Source organism: Tachypleus tridentatus, chromosome 7, assembly GCF_004210375.1.
Source record: "Tachypleus tridentatus isolate NWPU-2018 chromosome 7, ASM421037v1, whole genome shotgun sequence".
NCBI lineage: Eukaryota > Metazoa > Arthropoda > Merostomata > Xiphosura > Limulidae > Tachypleus > Tachypleus tridentatus.
In genome coordinates, this window is record NC_134831.1 from 36,038,447 (window position 1) to 36,049,958 (window position 11,512).

The window sequence follows — 11,512 nt, forward strand, 5'->3', positions numbered from 1 at the left end:
TTTAAAGGATGAAACATTTTTAATCTTTTATAGTACGTTAAGAAAAAATACATAAAACTTATTCTGTTGATTTTTCAAATAATTAGAAAGATTATGAAGACGCTTGTGAAAAAATTTGAAAATATTTACCGATAGTGGTGTCCATGTCTTCACTGTATCAAATATATCTACATAGCTGGAACAACGACCAGTGTTAAAGTTTATGCCACTCAGGATTTAATAATGTCCCCACATATAAATAAAAAAATTGAAATATTTACAGATACTGGTAAACGTGTCTCTTCTGTAACAACTGTACTTACATAGCCTGAACAAATTACCAGAACTATCGTTTACCTATTACAGTTAAATCACCCAGGATTTAATAATGTCCCCACATATAAATAAAACAAATTGAAATATTTACAGACAGTGGTGAATGTGTCTCTTCTATTTCAAATGCACCTGTAAAATCAGTGTTACCTTTTATATTGTGTTAGTCACGCAGGATTTCATAATGTCTCCACATATGAACAAAAAGAATTAAAATATCAATTATTATGTTTAACATGGTATTAGTAACAGTATGGTAAGTGTTTGTGTACCACTTACATATTGGTTTTGTTTGTTTTTGTATAACTTCTATTTCCGTATATATGTGTTTTACGATGTAATTTCGGTTAATTCCCAAATTTCTTTATATATATCAGTATCGTATTGTTTTTATTGGTTCACGTTACCAACTTATTGTCATAATGGATAATGCCTATGGGATATCCCATTTATCAGTCAAAATCGAAACAGTGATGGTAATCCAGTCAGCTGTCATGGAAAATCATAAAAAAATCACACACATATTATGGTAGGGTATACATTTTTATATCTTTTTTGTTTTGGAAGGGTGGAGGTAGGGAGTACAATTAGTCGAAATATTAGAGATCGGCTTCTATCCATTTGCTTTCTTTTACAAGGTATTTAATGATAACTGTGTTTCCAAAACGATGTTTAGACAGTGACAGACAGGAGAATTTGAATCGTTGTTGGTGTAAACGCTCAGCTTTATACCATAACTTAATTATTTTTTTACGATTTTCCATGATGTTCGACTAGGCTGACATTGGTTTTTGGATTATTTATGAATGATGGAATATACCAAGTACATTTGGGTTGTATTATCAATTATGACAACAATTTGAAAACCTGGACAAATAATAGTAATGAAATATTTAATTCATTATTCTTTATATTGCTCATTTAATCGCCTGTTAACAATAAATGCAATCTATAGTGTGCAAGCTATTTATACATGCACATATATATGCAGTGAAACAATGCCAAAAGTCAATTTTCTAATCCGAAGCCAAGCAAAGTCGTTTCTTTAAATGAAACTTCTGAAAAGGTTGGAAATTGTCCATAAAGAAAGAGTTAACGTCTTTGTCTGAGGTTTTCACAAACTGATTCATCAAGCCCACTTTAATTTGAAGTGGAGCTTACAGGACTTTCTTTGTGTCAACCAAACTTTCACGTTCAATGTTTTCTATCCTGATATCAGGCTGACTCTGGGTGGCCATTACTTCTTTATCTGGTGCTGATTTAGTACTTTGGTCGTCCCATTTCACATAAACATAAAAAAAAAACAACCCAGAAACTTTGTATAACAGTATTGTTAATCCTCCAACTTTCAAAAGACTTTTAGGTCTCCACAAAGTAGCCAAACACATTTTTGTATTTGACTTTATCAACAAGAAGTTCGAGATTTTCGTGTGTTTCCTTCAAGTGACCAAAATGAGTAATAGTAACAAATACATATATCTTATCATTAAGAAGGAGAACACATTTGAGACTACTGTTGGAGGAATAAAAAACAATTGCCATTCATTAAATTATCAAACTACATCTCCTAACATCAGTCTCTCGGTGTGGATTCCTGTCACGTACAGGATGTACGTGATGTTAACGTGAAGTTACCACGTGTAAGGGGACCTCCCAGGGAAAGTTATTCTTTCAGTTTACCTCCTCTGGGATCTAAACATCCACACACGTGTTTGCTGTGCATGACGACCTATAAAAGGGAGGAGAGGTTCCTGGTGGTTGAGGGATTAAACCCTTACACACCATTTTAGCCTTGAATTCCTGTAGATGGGCGACCTTGGAGTAGCCCCTTTGGATCAATTGGCTAGTCCATTTGGGCTAGGGTTAACGAAGTACCAGTGTTGGATGTTCTCAACAGGTGTTGTGGACATGGTATCTGTTGCTGGTCTTTGGGTATAGTGCTCATGAAACCCTGGTGTTGCTGCAGTGTCCTTGTTTGGCATTGTAGTGCGTCCCCTCGTAAGACTCCATGGCGGGTAGGGTCAGTGAGCACCGAAATATTCTTTCTTATTGTGGACCATCCAAATAAATACTTAATTAAAATAGTGGAGAAAAGTCCACAGGTATATGACCACGTCTTGAAGATTTTGGGCAGCAATTTTTAACACCTGTACCTCATTTTCTTATTCTACATTTTCTTTCAGACAAACCTTTAGGGCAAATGTCTTCCTTTTTCATTGCGTATCTCAACTTGCAAATGTGGAATTATGATGCTGACCAATGTTCTCACTTTAACATTTACATCATTATTTGCACCTGCCACCATCAAGGCAGGTTATCTTATTTGCAAGGCACGACTATACATTCCAAAACCTCTCAAAATTTTTCAGTGTCAGCAGTTTGGTCACTCGAAGACATCATGTTGTGGTTCCTTGATGTGTGCTCATTGTGGTGGCAAGGACCATGATGCCTATGAGTGTGAAACGGACCCTCATTGCGTCAGTTGCAATGGCTCTCACCCATTCTTCTTCTATTCTTGCCCTAAATTTTTGGAAGAAAAAGTAGGGCAGCATTTGAAGACAATTCAATACATTAATTAGCTTGAGGCTCAAAAGTTGCTGTCCATTACTTCATCCTGGACGTATGCTGCTGCACTTCGTTCCACTACTACAGTGGGAGTGCAGACAGATCTCTCTGTGCCTCCAAAAGAATTTTTTATCAAACAAAAAAAAATGAACAATGCCACCGTTCATTGATTTATTCTAACCTATACAAGTATTTGGGCACGTATGTATTCTCTTGTGATTGTGTAATAACATAAACAGATCTGAAGCAGAGATTTACTAAGGGGATAAATACAAGGATACCCGGTTTTTATCCTAGTTTATAAATAGCCAACAAAATTTTGTTAAATATGCCATTTTTGAACTCAAAAATGGAGATCACAATTATATTCTTCTAACTTCTTTCTTGATCCTATCCTGAAATCATAATGCCCCCAACCAGCCCTCTGGTGATATTTTTATGAAACGAACGAACAGTGCGAGACAGAAGCACGGAGACAATGACGACAAACTTTTAGGTGTAATTTAACTATTTTGCGATTGTAAATTCGGATCGGTATGTTTTGAAAAGCCGGCAAAACAACGGACTGATCGGAGCAGTCTAAAGACGATAATTCGACCTTTTAGGTCAAATTACGTAAGACTTCGACATGTATGACAACATTATTCTTAAGTTTGTTATGTATACACTATACTACTAGCAATAGTACAGTACTGTGGCACCGGCTTCATATAAAGTTAGTGTAAAGCACCGACAAATCAACAAAATCAATTTAGGATTGTCTGGAAACGTGCACGAGTTGAACAAGTTTAAGTGAGCAAGGTTAGTACTGAGTACTCGGCTTAACGTTCGTGGCCTCAGTTGCAATGTATTTGCATTGGGCCTAGCGTTGGAGTTGTAATCTGAGAACCGAGTGACAATAACATTAGGCCTAAATACTGTAACTAGTTTAGTGTAAGAACACTGGAAATGCTACTGTAGCCTGAAATAATGAAGTGGACTATTTCCAACTTAAAGCCGTTGTTTTGAATTTACTTTCGCATCCATGCATGCAGATAAAGTTTCAGAAATATGCCTATTTTGTTAATGTATGGTTTTTTGGCTCATTTTAAGTCCCCATGTCAAAACTGAGCTCAAAGTTGAGATTACAACTCATTCTTCAGGTACTTGAGTTGGATTAAGGTACTCTAACCTGGACCTAACCCATTATTTAGTAGTTCAACATGCAGTGCAATGTACAATTGATTATATGTTATATACCTGTACCAGTACAGAACGATCACTGTAAATAGGCTACCACAGTCCAGAGCTCAAATTTAAGAACTTCCCGACGTTTCAGGGCATATAAATATTACCTGCAAGCAACAGTTCTTTCTATGTCTATTTCCCGAGCGGATAAGTGATATTCTACGTTTAAATAATTGTTTTATTGGTCATCCTTAACGGATTTTTGCCAATAATGGGCAATAACAGCCTGTAAAATAACTAGAAACCGGGCAAACAAACCGCAATTTCTTTCATTAGACATATTTCCCCTGCCACACCGGCAACACATATTGTAACATATAGATTAGAAGGTTCATGTTTAAACTATTGAACAGCCTTGTTCGGTAGTTTCTGTGTGCCGATTACATCACCTTTGGGTGACAGGGTTTCAGGGCCAGCAATTTTTGTGAACAGATACCCTCCCTCCGATATCTGGTTGTATCCACATAAATTACCTAGCCCAACAAGTCCGTGCATCCAATAAACAGAACAACAGTTCTTGTCTGTGGTTAATGTGTGGTTTTACAAAAGAATGTGACTTTGTTGAAATATTTCAAAAAGTGAAGGAAATCTGATGATGAGAGTTTAGAATTGAATAGAGAAAGTGATATTAGTAAAGACAATAGTTGTACAAAGGAACTCAGTTGTGAAGATGACAGAATTGACAAGGATAAACAAGTCAAGGAAAAACCATCACCACCATAAGTGTCAATGGTCGTAGTGGGATCATTCCTGCTGCTTCGGCAGCAAGATCAATCAATCAAGGAGGTAACCAAATGTCTTCTGTGGAATGCAATGAAAAGTATGAAAGAAGCGATCTCTGAGTTACCTACCGAAATGGGAAGAAACATTCCCTTGGTTAAAGGGTGATCAAGAAACTAATGAAATGTTTTGCAAGGCATGCAAAAGCCACAAAATCGTTTGCTAAAGAGATAGTGTCTTGGTAAAAGGTACCAGTAATTTTCACCTACAATTGATCAAAGCCCACGATATAAGTGGAAGGAATACTCCGTGTGTTCAAGCTGCGAATGCTGAATCTAAACCACAGGTTCAGCAGATGGATTTATGCATAAGAAATTTACATGCTTATGAGCTTGAGAAACTGGAAAAACTTTTCACTACCGCCTATTACTTAGTAGTAACAGAACGGCTGTTTTCTCTATTTGGGCCATTATGCGATTTACAGAAAATAAATGGAGACATTACATAAATGACAAATCAGCGAAAAAATTTATCACATGTATTAATGACATTATGATGTAAGATCTGTGAGCAGACCTTGATAATGCTGCAGTGTTTTCCTTCATCTCAGATGTATCTAAAGACACTGAAGTAATTGAAGAAGAATCTGTATTTGTTAAGGCAGGAAATGTTGTTACAAAATTTTTGGACTTGCAAGATCTGTGAGCAGACCTTGATAATGCTGCAGTGTTTTCCTTCATCTCAGATGTGTCTAAAGAGACTGGAGTAATTGAAGAAGAAACTGTGTTTGTTAAGGCAGAAAATTTTACAAAATTTTTGGACTTGCAGTCCCCACCCAGTGATACTGCCACAGGATTAAAAACAGCAATTGAAAAAGCATTTGAGACAGTTCGTGTGGAGAACTGCAAAAGAAAGGCAACCACTATAGGTACTGATGGTTTTTCCATCAATAATGGAGCAGAAAATGGACTAATTGCACTTCTTACTAGAGATGGGATGCCATGGTGAGTTGAGGTGTTGTGTGTGGCCCACTTTTATGAAAGGGGACTGTTGGATGCTGTGAAGGAATAAAATGTTTTTATCGTACATAAAATACCTTCTGTTAGGACTTTACAAACAGTATCATTTGAGTGCCAAAGCAAGTAGGGAATTAAAAAAGTGTCGGTGATGCTCTAGAAGAAAAGAACATTAAAACTTGTGAAGATCCTGGGGACAAGATAGGCTCCTCATCTCTATAGAGCGCTTGAAGTTCTGATGAATAAAAACTTCACATCCATATATATGCATTTCCACCATACAACTGAATCAAAAGATGCCAGTGCTACAATGGTTATAGAGCTACAAAAAGCATTGGGTTTGTTTTTGGATAACATAGCAGCATTTACTGGTCAGCAGATCTCACCATGGCTTATTACAACCCCCAAATGTGGTCTTTCTTTAAATCATTTGAGAAAAGCATGTACTCCAGGACAAGAAAAATGGCGTACAGTTCAGCAGTGAACACAGAAAATGTTGAGCGGATTCTATGTGCAACAACTGAGCCACAACAAACCATGGCAGAGCCCACAGTCACCTGATTTCAAACCATCCATATAAATAGGAATAGAAGGATGGAAAGATGGTGACTGTTTCAAGTATCTGTATGAGGAATTACCAGCAATCCTAGTTGCTAGGGACATTTCCCACACTGCTTACCCCCCGTTCCTCGGGACATTTCTCCCACTGCTTATCCCCCGTTTCTAGGGACATTTCCCCCACTGCTTACCCCGTTGCTAGGGACATTTTCCTACTGCTTAACCCCCGTTGCTAGGGGCATTTCCCCAACTGAATAACCCTCGTTGCTTGAATAATTTCCCTCACTACTTACCCCCTTTGCTAGGGAACTTTTCCCCACTGAATCTCCCGTTGCTAGGAACATTTCGCACACTGCCTAACCCCCGTTGCTATGTACATTTCGAACACTGTTTACCACTCGTTCTTAGGGACATATCTTTCTCTGCTTACCCCCCGCAGCTAGAGACAATTCCCCCACTGCTTACCCCCCCCCCGTTGCTAGGGATTCATCCCCCACTGCTTACGCCCCGTTGCAAGGAACATTTGCAAAATAAATTATAGATCTTTACATTTTGTACTTTTTTATGACTCGGTGACACAGCGGTACCTCTGCGGACTCACAACGTCAGAAACCAGGTTTCAACACCCGTAGTAAACAGAACACAGACATCTTATTGAACTTTGGTCTTCACTTCAAACAAATAAACTCTTTACTAAAATAATTTGAAACACAACATTTATTTATTTTTATTGTATGAATTGAAAACTGAATTAAACCTGAGATTCTAAGTGAGTATTGTATTTTGTTTATGAATATATTATGTAGACTCATCATTCATTACTGCGTGGATAGGTACGTGTAATAAATTTTCGTGAGATATGAATTTCTTTTGTTACTTAGAAATTACAACTTTACTTGTCAATTTGTATAGACCTGTTGTTACTTAGAAACTACTTGTCAATGTGTTTAAATTAATACATTATTCACACAGTTATTTTTATTTCGAGTTCAGGTTGAACCTGAAAATGTTTTTAGAATTAACATTTTGCCTCAAGTTTTACATTTGTTAGAACCACTAAAATATTGTTAGAAATTATAAACCACCGTATATAATATATACATAGTGTGTAATTTATATATAATATTTATATTTAAAAGGAAACAGTAGTTGGTAATCGTATCAATTTGACGTTTTGTTACGATTTTCTAAAAAAGGAAAAACGAAACGTGTTTGTGGTTAATATTCCAATATTGTTTTATTTTTTGTAATCATGTTTATTTCATAACTGTAACCAGAATGTCAAAATTTTCTACCGTGAAGCTTTACCTAAGGACACTTCCAATTTCCACATATCCATCCTTCCACTGAATGGAGCAGCGTTTTCTTCCAAAACGTGGCTGAACCTGGGCGCAATACAAGTGCTGGCTGCAATGGGCTACCGGACTGTGGCAATGGTGTACCTGGTGGGCTTTCTGTTCATTACTAACATAACATTACAACATTCAGAGGTAGGTGTCATTTCATTACCAACTTAACATTACAACATTTAGAGGTAGGCGTCAGTTCATTACTAACTTAACATTACAAAATTTAGAGGTAAACGTCGTTCATTACTAACTTAACATTACAACATTTAGAGGTAGGCGTCAGTTCATTACTGACTTAACATTACAACATTTAGAGGTAGGCGTCAGTTCATTACTAACTTAACATTACAACATTTAGAGGAAGGCGTCAGTTCATTACTAACTTAACATTACAACATTTATAGGTAGGTTTCATGACAACATATAGTTTTGAAAACAAGAGACGAGTATTTCCAAAAAATTCTAGATAAATAAAAATATATATTCATTTGTTATCAATGTTATTCTCTTTCATCAGTTTATATTTCTCTTCAAAAACATAATACTAAAAATTATTCATTGTGATAAAGGAAATAATAAATTGAACAAAGTGAGAGTTTGTTTTGTTACCAATTTGTAAACAATTTCTATGTGATAGAAAAAAATGAATATTAATTTCGAAGTCTGCGTATCTTATGGAAAATCTATTTGTAAAAGCAAAATAACTTGTATGGAATTTAAGTTATTAGGTCAAAGTAATTATGCGAAAGATCTTAGGAACAGTATTCAAAACACCTTATGCAATGATATTATTGGGCCACATTATCACGTGACACTAACAGATGAATTTTGATAGGTAATTAACCAATTCTCCAAGTTCTTTTATGGGATATGAAATAAGATTAATTAGAGTATAAGCTCTCTTTCATAATACAGCTTTTTTATTGGATACTATAACATCTAACAACCTATTTTTATTTCAACAAATGAAAGCTGCGGTTATCAGTCTAATAAAGTTCACAATTGATGCTTTACTATATCTACAGTCAGAAACCATTATTAGATGTGATTTTATCATAATTTTAATTTAAAATCTCATTAATCGACAGGCACATACTGTTTGAGTAAAACTATATGACGCTATATTCCAGAAAACTTTTGATAGAAAACTTGCATTTATCAAATGAAATCATGGTTTCAGATCATTTGTTTTTGTTTGTTTGGAATTTTGCACAAAGCTACTCGAGGGCTATCTATGCAAGACGTCCCTAATTTAGCAGTGTAAGACTAGAGGGAAGGCAGCTAGTCATCACCACCCACCGCCAACTCTTGGACTACTCTTTTACCAACGAAATGTGGGATTGACCGTCACCTTATAACGCCCCCAACAAGTCGAGTCCAATGGCAAGGACACCAAGACGATTAGAACTTGTAGAACTGCTGCAGCCCTTGTCCGTCCTTCCTGCCATTGAGGAGTACAGGTTGGGGTCTTGGGGTTGGGTCGTTTTTTGTCAGGAACCTCACCCTCGATCTTGCCATCATGGATGATCCTACCAGAAACGCAAGCCTCCCGACGACATCGCTCTCAGGATTACTTGCACGCGCATGCTCTCTCACCACGACAAGGTGACGATCCGACTGGAGAGTTAACAGAAGTAATAGTTTAACGTTTTTCTATTTTCTGTCTTCAGACCCTGTTAACCCAAACTATCATGTGATTATATTTATTGGAATTTTACTTCCCACACCAAATTATAAGGCAATGTGTTAAGAAATTAATGAGATATAACGTGAAAAACTTTGATTGAATTTAGCATCAGGAGATGTTATATTAAGTATTTAGCACAGATGATGATGTTTCAAAGAGCTCTGCCGATTTCAGAGGGTTAATGACAAGTATCTGTTAGTCTATATTCCATGTTGTTACCATAAATAAGCTATTGACCATGTTTTGAGAAGAAACAAAGATACGTAAAGTTCTGTTTTGAATAATATAGTTGTGATCTTATTCATTTCTTATTTGATGGGATTTGTTAACGTGTATTGATAAAAAGTCTAATCAAATTAAATGTGAAAGTGATGTGCGGCGAAAAAAAGAATTAAATGTGTGACTTAAAGGAATGAAATAAATTTGCAGACCAAACTGGTAGCTATACTTTTATGTCCTAAACTGAACAAACAACGTAGCCAGGCTAATTGATGAATATTTTCTTTAGAATTATTTATTGTCAATGTTACAAGTGTAGCTAGAAGTTTGACCGCCAATTTTGATTTCATTCTATTACGGCTAGAAAAGAAAGGTGTATAAAAAGTAACTTTCCAGTCTTATATTTGTCATCACCCAATACGTTTTTCGTTGAATACCAGTCTCATGAATTGAGCTATGTGATGAGAGACAAATGATTCTGTGTAAACCTCTTTACATTTGAAGTGTAATACTTTAAAAGTTACGTGTTAAGTGCTGAAAGGACAAATTAAGTTGAACGTGGAGGAAATTATAGTTACGGCTATGTCTTTTACGTGGGTGAGGAAGCATCACATTATTCTTATATAAATAACGATTAAGAAAACAAGTATTTCTAAGCATAAAGACGCGATTTATTCTGAGAGAACATACTAGATTTCTACATCACATTGGTTTGACTTATTCAGACACATTAATGTTCTGTCGAAACATGTAGTTTGTTACCTTAGAACAAATGACTTCATTTTGTTTAAAATCGTTCTTTGCTAACTTATTATTACTGTGGTTTGCTTAAACGGCACACTTTCGTGTTAATAGAAATATTATTGTTTTCGTGCATACACAGAAAATAAATAACTTTTACAGATATATTTAAAGTAGATGTCCAAATTTACGCATTTTTTGAACGTCAAATTACATTCTAAGTTCTGCTTCATTAGTATTCATTCTTAAGAAAACTATTGTAAGAGGGGGGAAGTCGATCAGAAGTGAGGAGATGCAGCAATTTAAACGAGAAACTTGGCAGAAATGATGAAGCATTGCGCCAGTTGTTGCTCGAAGCAGCCATCTTTGCTCAAGAGAGTTCGATCTCTCTGAGTGGGTATTTGGGTATTGATGTTAAATACCCAGGAGGGTCAGGTACAGTAGTCCTCTTACTCTCTTCCGAATGTTGATAGCATCTGGCCCGTTTCAGGGCACAGTCCATGCTTGGACACACAAGAAAGTTTATTTTTTTATTTTCATTTTAATATACATTTTTTTGTATTATTTCTTTTCTTTATTTTTTATGTTACTTTTTTCCATATGGAAAATGCTACTACTACTAGTAATAACAATAAAATAAAAAAAATTAGCAGAAGTAGCGGTCAGTAAAAGTGACTCATTTAAGCAGAGCTTTGGTGAATCTTTTTTCCAGTTTATTGAGTCTGATGAATAATATCACTTGCGTTTTCGGAATATTGATTTCAATTATGTATTTCTGGCTGTATTCTTCGATGTTATTTAGAACTGGTTGTAGGTTCGTTGCTGCAATTGAAAGAGTGGGGGCACTTTTCCAGACTGCTACATCGTCAGCAAACTGTGATGCAAAATCTAAATTTAGGTCCGACAGAGGCATATTACTCTGCCTCTGAGACCGAGTAATTTACTTCAGCTTTTCGTAAATGTCTACTGTAATAAGCTAAAGGATGTTTCTTTTTTGTTTTCATTTAATTATGGCAACACTGCATTTATAGCATAACCTGAAATATCTGTGTTTAAGATAATTTATTTACTAACGCCTGAGTAACTAAAAATGAATAACTTAAAATGAGTGATTTTAA